The sequence below is a fragment of the Magnolia sinica genome, chromosome 6 (assembly GCF_029962835.1).
Source record: "Magnolia sinica isolate HGM2019 chromosome 6, MsV1, whole genome shotgun sequence".
Taxonomy (NCBI): domain Eukaryota; kingdom Viridiplantae; phylum Streptophyta; class Magnoliopsida; order Magnoliales; family Magnoliaceae; genus Magnolia; species Magnolia sinica.
Window position 1 is genome coordinate 54,073,442 of NC_080578.1, and position 10,802 is coordinate 54,084,243.

Genomic DNA, 10,802 nt, shown 5'->3' on the forward strand with positions numbered 1-10,802 from the left:
AATTTGTCTTAGGAAGACATCGTGAACTGAGTTCAAGATGGTATTTGTTGTTGTTCATTTCCTTGGTAGCCAAGTAGGCCCCACTTGGAATTGACTCCACGGCAGAACAACAAACATAGGCAAGTTCAATATCAAATCATTAGGATTAGAAGATGGTATTGGTGGTCGTTAAATTCCTTAGTAGCTAAGTAGGCCCCATTGGAATTGACTCCAGGCCTGAAAAACAATCAGAATTTAAAGCAAACAGTAATGCTAATGCTGCAGTTTCGAGTTCTATCACACCCATTTGAAAATTATTGACAAGGCCCTTTTTTGCACTATGTTATGAATTTTTTTCATGTGCAAAATGATAATGTTATCTGATTTTGGAAGTTATTCTTCTCTTTGAGGCTGATGTTGAACCGTGGTTGAATCTATGGTTTAAAGCAGAATCTATGGGCATGGGTTCTCAAGGCATCTGAGGTGTTATTGGTGGATTGTCTGATTCACTTCACTTTCTTAGTTACAGAACGACATGGTTATTAATGATTTGGAGCAGCTTAGTGCTTGCATGGCTCTGTAAATATATTTTTACAAGTTAATGAGATAGTTCTTGGTGACCAATGATAACAACAAAATGAGACATCCATGAATGCATTACTTCATTTTTTTTTCTCTTCACTTTAAAAAAAGAAGGTATCTATGTATTTCTCCCTGTGTACTGTTTGAATTTTCATCGATCAATACAACCAGATGAATCGATGTTCATTTTACACAGCCACCCATTGGCAGCCCCTGCTCAAATGAAGAAAGAAATGCCTGCCTTGTGGACTAGAAGATGCATCTATTCCCAAATATATTAATCAATTTACAGTCCTATTCAGAAGCACATTAACAATGAAAGAAGAAGAAGAAAAAAGAAGAACAAGTACCGATATATAATCAAGTATGATGAAGAATGAGTCTGATTTATGAGCAAATGGCCCACATATGTTTCCCATAACATCAATGACATCAGATGGGCCAAACACCTCTCACAGGACAACATTGTTGTGGGCAGATGGGCTGCATATGTGTAACGACCTTGGAATTTTCTGTGCTAATCTTTCCTTAAGTAGTTGTTTTGGGGTAATTAGCGCTTTACTCGATTGCTTGTGAAATTCGCATCAATCACTTTATATTGTATCTGCATGTCTCTAAATGTGTAGATTAGTGAGCGCTACGTTACTCTGAAACCTGAGATCCATCGCTAAATCCAGTTGTTCTGGGAAATTTTTGGAAGATCTGGATCGAACCTAGACCGCGCGTCGAAAGTCCGATGGTGATGATCTTAGGCTGTTGCGGTCACCGAGTTGGGCTTGGTCATCTCCTCAAAAATCAAGTCCATCTGATGTTTTGGGTCGATTTGCTTGAGCTCGGAGTGAAGAGTGTGAGAACGGTTGGAATTTATTAAGCTTTTATTGAAATCTGAGTCGTGTCGCTTGCGTGACGATTTTAAGCATTCTGACCGTTGGATTCTGACCCAATTCACCCTCTGATCAGGATGGTTGGCCCAGGCATATCCTAGTGCTTGTGGACCTGATCGAGTTTCCGTGACCGTTGATTTGAGTGTGGTCCGCCACGGCTGATCTGAAGAGCCGGTCGGTATGAAAACTCAGCTTGACCTAGATCCATGGTCAATGAGCTTAAGTCCGACCTTTCGTGGTTATAGGCCCACCAGAAGTGCTTCGTTGGATCGAGAAAGGCTTACTTTGGTTATAACCTAAGTATACCTTGTCCCTAGGGTTATTTTCATCAAGTAAAGGCCTATTTATAGTCCTTAAACCCTAGCTCTCTTTTCCATATGATTTTCTCTAACCCTAGCTTGGAAGGAGAGTAGAAAGGAGAGAGAAAGTGAGAGAGATAAATTGGTGAATCATCTTGGATTCTTCTTTGTTCTTCTTCATCTTTGAATCTTCGCTTTGAATCGTTCTTCTGACGGTTCTGAGTTCTTTTGGGGTAAGTTAATCTAACCCTAACCTGTGTTAGAGCTTAGATTAGTCTTGGTGTTGTTGTATCTCATTTCTATCCTTGTTTAGGGTATTCTAGCACCGTTGACGAAGCCAACTCGTCTAAATCAGTTCGGTGGTTCTTTCTTCGCTTAAGGTGAGGACTTTAAGTGTATAGGTTATGGTTTTCAAGGCTTTCAACACCAGTTAGTGATTTATTCTTATTATAGATGAGATTTCACATGTCAAATGTTATGTTTATATTGCTTTCCTGATATGCATGTGCTATGGTGAGATTTGTGTATTCTATGTGTATTTATAAAGTACCGTATACGTATAAAATATGCACTTGTGTTTGTCATGATTATTTGTCATGTATGTATGCTAGATGCATGTATGACAATTCCTTAGTACAAGGAATTGTCTAAGTGCATGTATTCCAACATACGTCATGTATGTTGTTCCATGTATGCTAAGTGTTTGTAGAAATGCATGAATGATCTAAGTGTAACTTATTACACTAATTGTGGGCGTTGAGAAGTGATTCTCAATACTCCTATTGATGCGCATGATTTCCTTTATGCAGTTACATTCCAAGTTATTTAAATTCAAGCATTACCTATGCTTACATTTATGTTAAGTTGATATTCTTCAGATGCGTATGTACCATGATTGGAGTTGTTGTTCCATTACTGTCTTACATTCCATATGAATATCTGTAGTAGTGTAAAGTGTTTGGGACTATGCCTTAGTCCAGGAAATCGGTAATTGACCCTATATGCATGGTTGAGATTGCTTTCGCCACGTAGGACGTATTAGACGAACCCGAGTCATATTAGAGTTGTCGGCAGTGGTTTGGCCACGCGGAGTGTTTGCGCACTCTATGTCGCTCAACTCAACATGCGCTCGTGCTAGTCGAGTTCGTCAAATAACCCGATTATCCGATGTATGTTAACCATGTATGGACGCTACTGCTTGAATCTAGGGTACCAAACTTACCAGTGAAATCCTATTAACTATGGTACTTGATCCGCTAAGACTCATGAGCCAGACATGGTGGTATGGGACACCGTGGTCGTGCTGTCGACCTACGCTGGGGTGACGAGCCTCCCCGTAGTGACCAATGAGCAATTAAACTCGTGAGCCGATTATGGTGGTATGGGACATTATATTCGTGCTGTCGGCCTACATTGATTGGTGACGAGCCCTTTGTAGTGACCTCGAGCATACCTGGATACCGCAAGGAGGTGACGAGCCGATTTGTGGTAGTAAAGGCATGAAAGGCGTGCATTGATTGGTGACGAGCCCTTTGCTACGACCTCAAACATATGATCGTATGAAATGTCTAGGATTGAGGACCCTAATATAGATCACTGTTTGGATGGTGATATGAGGAAGGTATCTTAGCTTCCCAATCCTGTTGTGTGAAACGGACTAATAACAACTTGGTAATCATATCCATGCACCGCATTTGCATGTGCTTTGTAGATGTGGCGCACTTTGAGGCGATGTCATGCGTAACGTAAGATGAAGACGCTGAGGGTGTACGCGTGAGGGCACACATCATACCGCATTCATACTTGCATTAACAAGAGTACTTAGGATTTATTTAATTGTCCTGCTTTATCATTACTGTTTGATTGAACTGATAACATGTTAACCAGTGCCTTATTGTTCCACTAAGTTGATCACTCACTCCCACGTTTCTGGGGCGGTGTTAAACACCCACCAGACTCTGTCTTAGGCCCTGATGTTGCAGATGTGGATGCGACGTCTGAGGCAGAGCGGGAGCTGGATGACGACGAGGCTGCCTTCTCCTATATGCAGTTTTCAGACGGGTTCTAGTGAGCCTCGGTCTGATGCGCGGGATCTTTGGGATTATTTTTGGGAATTGAAATGATGTAATTTGATACTTATAATTTTGTTAAATAACACTTTCATACGATCTAGCTTGTATATGTACTTCAGGGATTTACACTTGTACACATTTTACTATAAGTCTTCCGCTTGCTTTATTCACTTATCCCTGAATCATATCTGCATTTTGGCTTAATCTATTCCATGTTTTATGCACTAATACAGTCAACATACATCCTTCATTAAATATGTTGCATAAGTGATGTTTTGGAACTCGGGAGCTGAGTTATGCTCGACCCCCGAATTTCAGGGCGTTACAATATGTGCCTTGAAAAACAGAACCATTTAAAGAGGATGGGAATCATTTGATGGGCCTCGTATGTTACACAGGACATCCAAATTTCATCAGATGGCCGGCATATGTCTGACCAAAAATAGGATCAATATCTCATTAAGAAGGAAATCACTACCATTAGCAGAGGAGAAAATCATCTGATGGGCCATCAATGTTCGAGCAATATTCACTAAATATCACATACACATGAATATCAACCCATACCTGTCGACAAGAATGTGTAGGTGTTTGTAAAGCCATGACAAGCTACGTACTGAGCAGTCGGCCTACAAAAGAAGGGGAATCGGTACAGTTAAAATGGAAGTAAATCTAAGAAAATGCAATAACATGACATTACAATAACATGCAAGGCAGAAAAATTACAGAAACATGCAATGACAATTCATGCAGAAACATGCAAGACTAGGAAAGCCCACAAGCGAACGAATACTCCACTATACAAAAACATGCAAGGCAGAAAAGCCCGCTGTAATAGGAAAAAAAATAGTCAAGACACTCGATTTCGATCATTGCAAGATGTAAAACTCCATGAGAAGTTACCTGATTTCATTTAGAAGTAGCGAAAATGCTCGATGACCATCTATATCGACTTTCTTTGACGCAGTTTTTGTCTGTCAACCATGAAAACAGGGAGGAGTTATTAGCATAGAGGAAGAAGGGCCATCTCTATTGTGAGCTATAGAAATGGATAGTCAAACCATGAGGTGGAATGAAGAATTCTTTTCATGGTTCTCATCTAACCTGGTCACAGAGAAAGTCGCAGATATCCAGTATCGATCAGCAGTGAGGAAGAAGAAAGTGGGTTTGGAGAGCTTATGTAGGAGCTTGGGATGAATGAGAAGTAGATTGCATGCTCCCACAGAGTACACTTTCTCTTTCAGTACGGTCAGGAGATAAGATCTTTTACATCGATTACCTGTAGCGGCTAGGTGTTTTGGGCGGCTGAGTTACTTTGATATACTGCCATTTCGGATGGATTTTAAATTTGATGTATTTATATCATTTTCCAAACAAGCGTCAGAGGTCATGATGACTTCTTTACGGTGGATTGATGGTATCAAGCAAAACCAAACAGGCCCTTATTATATCCACATCGTTCATACATTTTCGAGATCGTTTTAGAGCATGAGACAAAAAATGAATCTATAGATACCCCACTCAAGCTAGTATCTTGAGAAAGCTAAGACAATTCGAGAACCATGATCATATCCTAAACCAAACCTTAATCCCGACTTAAACCCTAATCTGAACCGTAAACCAAAAAAGCAACCTAACCTTAACCCATCTTAACCCTAACCTAAACCTTAGCCTAAACACTAAACCCGGCCTAACTCTAACTTAAACCCTAATCCTAACCTGAGCCATCACGAGCTATCATTCAAGCCAAAGCATGCCCAAACCTTCACCCACAATCAATCCATTTTTTGAGCCACTTTATGTCATGATTGAGCCAATTTTCAGTCATTTTCAAGCCAAATATCCAAAACGGACTTCGTTCCGCTCTTAGGACCCAAAAAAGGGCCCACCGACAAAAATTAAGGAGAAACTATACTCGAGCGGTAATCCGATTACCGCTTGCTCTCAAAAAATTGTGCGGAGCCAGCTGGATGAGACCAAACCCAGCTCGGGCGGTAGTTAGACTTTTTATGACCCTCACAAGGACATGGATGAAGAAGAAAAACAAATATCATATTCATCCAAAACTTTTTATGACCCTCACAAGGATTTCAATGGTAGACGTTAAATTCCCCATTACTTTTTCTAGGGCAGTCCACTTGATTTTTGAATATGCTTTACTTTTCAGCTAAAGGCTTACATCGAGCTCACAAAATGGATAGACATTTTGGATATAACACATACCACATGATGGGATCCACGGAAGTTGGTGTCATCAACCCACTAGCAAGGTCGGTGGTGTGGTACACTAGCCAATCCACTTTAGAACATATGCTTTGTCAGACCTATCTCTAATGAAAGCGGATTGGCTAGTTTACTAAGTGTCGTGAGAAGACGAGCACCATGCTCCTCTTGTACGAATGGTTTAAAGGAGATTAAAGTTACATGGGCCCCACAATGATGTATTTATTATATCCACGCCGTTCATACATTTTTCAAGATCATTTTAGAGCATGAGATAAAAAATGAATCTGTAGATATGTAACATCTTGGAAAAATCCGTATAAGGACCCGAGTACCACCTCAGGCAGAACCACCTAAGGACCGTGTCATGTCGTAACTTAGACAGAAATTACCTAAGTACTAAACTAAATAATCAGTGGATTAAGCATGGGCCACCATTTCCATAAGTGATAAGGCCTAAAACCATTGATACCACTGACTCAATGTCACTTAAAGACCTAAGAGAAATCCCAGGAGCCTGTCGCTCTCGGGAGTACATTGAAACCCCGTATCAGACCTGGACCGCACATCGAGAGTCTGATGACCACGAAACAATACGATTATGTCAGTCTTACAGGGCTTGACAACCATCGTGGGAATTGAGCCCAAATGGTGTCCAGAAACATACAACTTGAACCCTGAGTGAAGTGTGTGAGAAACACGAATATCTTTAGAAAATGAAATGAAACTTAAGTGAATTGAGCCATTCACTCTCATGCGAAATTGAGAATTTTAGACCGTTAGTTTCTAAACAACTTCATCCATGGGAAAATGAAATTTCTCGGCATATATCTGTATAACTATGGCCCCGATTGAGTAAGTACGACCGTTGATCTGACACATGTCCTCCATGGTTGATCAACTTATCCGATCGCACCAAAATTATATTCTGGCATGGATCCATTGTCAGAGAACTTACCCTATGATGTAGGTGAGTAGTGGGCCTCCCCATGAGCCCTGTTTGTCAAAAACAGCCACCCAAAGGATATAAACCATGTATATAATGGTCCTGGGGCCATTTGCATCACTTCTGTGCTTATAAATAGCCCTTATATCACCCCACCTCTCTCATATACGAATTTCTTCAAAACTATAAGGGAGAGAGAGAGAGAGAGAGAAGAATGGCAAATGGGAAAGAGAGAAGAAGGATCTTAGGGGATTGTTGCAGGAATCCGCTCCCACGACTCCATGCACCAAATCACCTCCCTATTACACTACACAACCTGTTTTGGCTACGATTTTAGATAAGAAAACCTAACCCTAATATCGTTGTAGAGATCCAGATTGATTAATTAGCAAACTAGCTAACCCATTTCGTTATTTAGGTGCCCGACGTTCCGTTTTCGGGAACGTAGAATTCGAATCAAGTATTCTGACGACAGGTGTGGACTATAAACACTTAGGTTATGGTTATCAATGCTTTCAATTTCAGCTAATGATTTATGTCTGGCTTGATTGCTACCATATTGTCTTAGATACGCCGTTTCCGATATATTATACATGTATGAACTATGTTGAACAAAGATGCATCCCATGTGTTTGTGGAAATGTTTGAATGAACATGTAAACATGATTTGTGCTTGCCATGACTACTGATCTAGGATTCATCATTGTCATATGTATGTTGACTTCCCTGTATAAGGAATTGTTAAAATATATGGTGTAACTAACCTAGTCTATGTATTTGCTAAAGTGTAGCCTAAGTGTTTGATAAATTGTCTGAATGAGAAATTGTTGATGATTTGTATTTATTAAGAGTATTAAGATAGGATTCTTAATTACCTTATTCATATGTATAGTTTCTTTCATGTGATCTTATTTACCTCTATGCAATTTATGGATAAAATGCAAGTATTAGGTAATATGTTCAATCTGTTTGATGAAATGCTTAAATGAGGAATTTACTTAGATTGTTTGTTAAATACTGAAATAATTATTACATGTGTTTACTTATTACATCTGAGTAAGATTGGGGCTACAGCGTAGCCTAAGCAATCGGTAATAGTCCCTGTTCGGGTGACCGAATTAGTCTCGCCACTTTGGATATATTCGATGAATCCAGGTCACACGATGATTATCGATAGTGGTTAGGCCATGAGGGGTTCTTATGTGCTCCATGTCGATTAAGTCAGCGTGTGCTCGTACCAATCAAACTTGTCTAATAAACCGATTGGCCCATTATGTGTTTACCATGTATGGACACCACTGCTTGAATCTAAGGTACCTATCACCAATGTAAATGCCTACTTTAACCATGGTACCACGATCCGCTAAGACTCATGAGCCGGGCATGGTGGTGTGGGACACTGTGTTCGAGCTGTCAGCTTACGCTGGGGTGAAGAGCCTCCTCGAAGCGACCAGTGAGCAACTCAGACTCGTGAGCCAGGCATGATGGTATGGGATACTGTGTTCATGTTGTTGCCCTACGCTGAGGTGACGAGCCTCCCGTAGTGACCGCGAGTATAAACTTTTGAATTTTCCTATCGACTATTTTTCATTGGGAGTGATGACCCTACAACTTACCTATCGTATGTGCTTAACTAGGAGTAACGAACCTATATGGATCCTTCAGTTCAGGTCAATGATATAAAGGGAGGTACCCCAGCTTCCCAAATCTGGTGTATGAATAAGCTTAATTAAGTACTCGGCTAACATGACCATGCATCGCATTGCATTAGTTAGGATGTGCTTTAAAGGCGATGAAGTTGCACGGGAGGCAGTGCTGTCATATACGAAATAAGTTATCGGAGTCACTTTTGAGGGAGCTTTTATGCAAGGGCATACATCATTACTTGCACTCCATTCCTGCATTAACAAGAGTAATTAGGAAGTAATTGTTATGTTGCTTTACCATTACTTCTTGATTAACTTGATAACATGTTAACCTTTGCCTTATTATACCACTGAGTTGATCACTCACTCCCACCTTGGGACAGTGTTTTAAAACACCAATCAGACTCTAGTTTTGATGTAGGTATTGATGAAGTCTATGCAATAGAGCAGGACTTTATGGATGAGGAGTAGTTCTCCTACTTTCAGCTCTCGGGCGGGTCTAGGTAGACCTCATGCTAATACGTAAGAGACATTGGGATATTTGGCTTAGCTGGACACTTTACATTTCCACATTTTATATATTTTGAAAATAATATATGTATATATTCAACCCGGTTCATACTGTGGAGGTTGTGAAACACTTACACACTTAAATATATAAGCTTCAGACTTCTGCTTGCTTAGTTTAATTATAACCAGAGTATGATATGCTGTTTTAATATAATCTCACTCATGTTTAACTCATTATTATGGATGAAATCTAAACATCATTATCCATATTGCATAAGTGATGTGCTGGATCTCGGGAGTAGAGCTTTGCTTGACCCTCGAGATTCAAGGCGTTACAAGTTGGTATCAGAGCATGATTTAGATTAAACTAGACCTGGGTTATAGTTAACACGATGTACTCTGACGCACTCTGACTTTGGAAGGGAGCGATAGAATTTAGAGATCGCATTAGGATCCCAAGGTTTCACCGATGGGCGAGACCAAATGTTGTAGTTTAGTCCACAACATATACCTAAAGGACTTGGATCACGTGCATTGACCCAAGTCACCTCTGGGCCAACAGTCGACGGGTTTAAGTCGTTAGTTGACGATTTCCAAACCTGAAACAGACCCAAAAGGTGCAAATATGCACGCGTTGAGCTGTGAAAATGGACCGTGCGGGCCTAAGACCCTAAAGCACAAGATTTGGTGGGGCCTAGGGGGTCCCACGCATCAAAATGAGACCCCGAGAAGGGGTGGCCATCGCCCTAGGGCGGCGCCACCGCCGAACCCTCCAGATGGGTGCGGCAACACCGCCAGCCCTGTCTAGAGGGGCGTGGCGGCACTGCGGGATCAGTGGCGCGCCACCACCGGCTGACCTTGGTGGGTCCCTCCTATGTGTGGGGGGCCCCTCTTAACCCTCCAAACCCCCCTCTTTCTTCATTCCACCCTTTTCCTATCCCACAAACACTTCCAAACACCTCCAAACTTCCCACAAACTCTCTTTCTCTCTCAAATTCTCATTTTCATACACTCAAATCCCCCATTTCTTCTACATCCTACACCCCTCCACCACTATTCCTCTAAAACTATCCTTTACATCTTCCCATCTCCCTTATTCTCACCCATTTGAGTACAAAACCCTCCTTTTTGTGTCTCATAACCCTCAAACCTTCAAATCCACTTCATACTTAAGGTTTTTCCATCTTAATGGCTCTATTTGAGATTGTAACCGCCATTTTCTCCATTTCAACACGCCTTTCCCTTATGGGAAAGAAGAGAGTGGCCCCGGATGAGGCCGAGTCTAGTCGTCTAAGTCGTTCTAAGAAGAAGATGAGTGCAGAGACAAGTGCAAGCACCAAGCGAAGGTTGAAGTAGGACTTCGACCCTCGAATACCGATAGAAAGGTCTCTACCGGCGGGCGCCGAACTTGGTAAGTTCCGTGATCGCAAGGTTGTATTTGAAGCTCACGTTGATGAGAAGTTATTTGGGTTATATCCCATGATCGACATCCTCCTGGAGAATGGGTGTGGTCCCATATTTGAAGGAAAAACAGATGCTAGTGAAGGGTTCGTACGAGCCTTATATGCACACATAAGAGACCCAACTCTTAAGCCTCTCCATTTTATCATTCCGTTGGAGAGAACTAAAACCAGAGTCAATGTGGATGTCATGGCCCATAT

At 41.2% G+C, this 10,802-nt stretch overlaps 1 long non-coding RNA gene across 1 annotated transcript; it reads right to left on the minus strand.

Moving 5' to 3' along the window:
- Positions 1–4,153: 4,153 nt before the first annotated feature.
- LOC131248768 (uncharacterized) lies at positions 4,154–5,249 on the minus strand. The gene is made up of 3 exons (XR_009172443.1): positions 4,921–5,249; positions 4,720–4,790; positions 4,154–4,445 (listed from the first exon to the last, which is right to left on the minus strand). It is a non-coding gene; the product is annotated as an uncharacterized LOC131248768 (long non-coding RNA).
- Between the last annotated feature and the right edge of the window lie 5,553 nt (positions 5,250–10,802).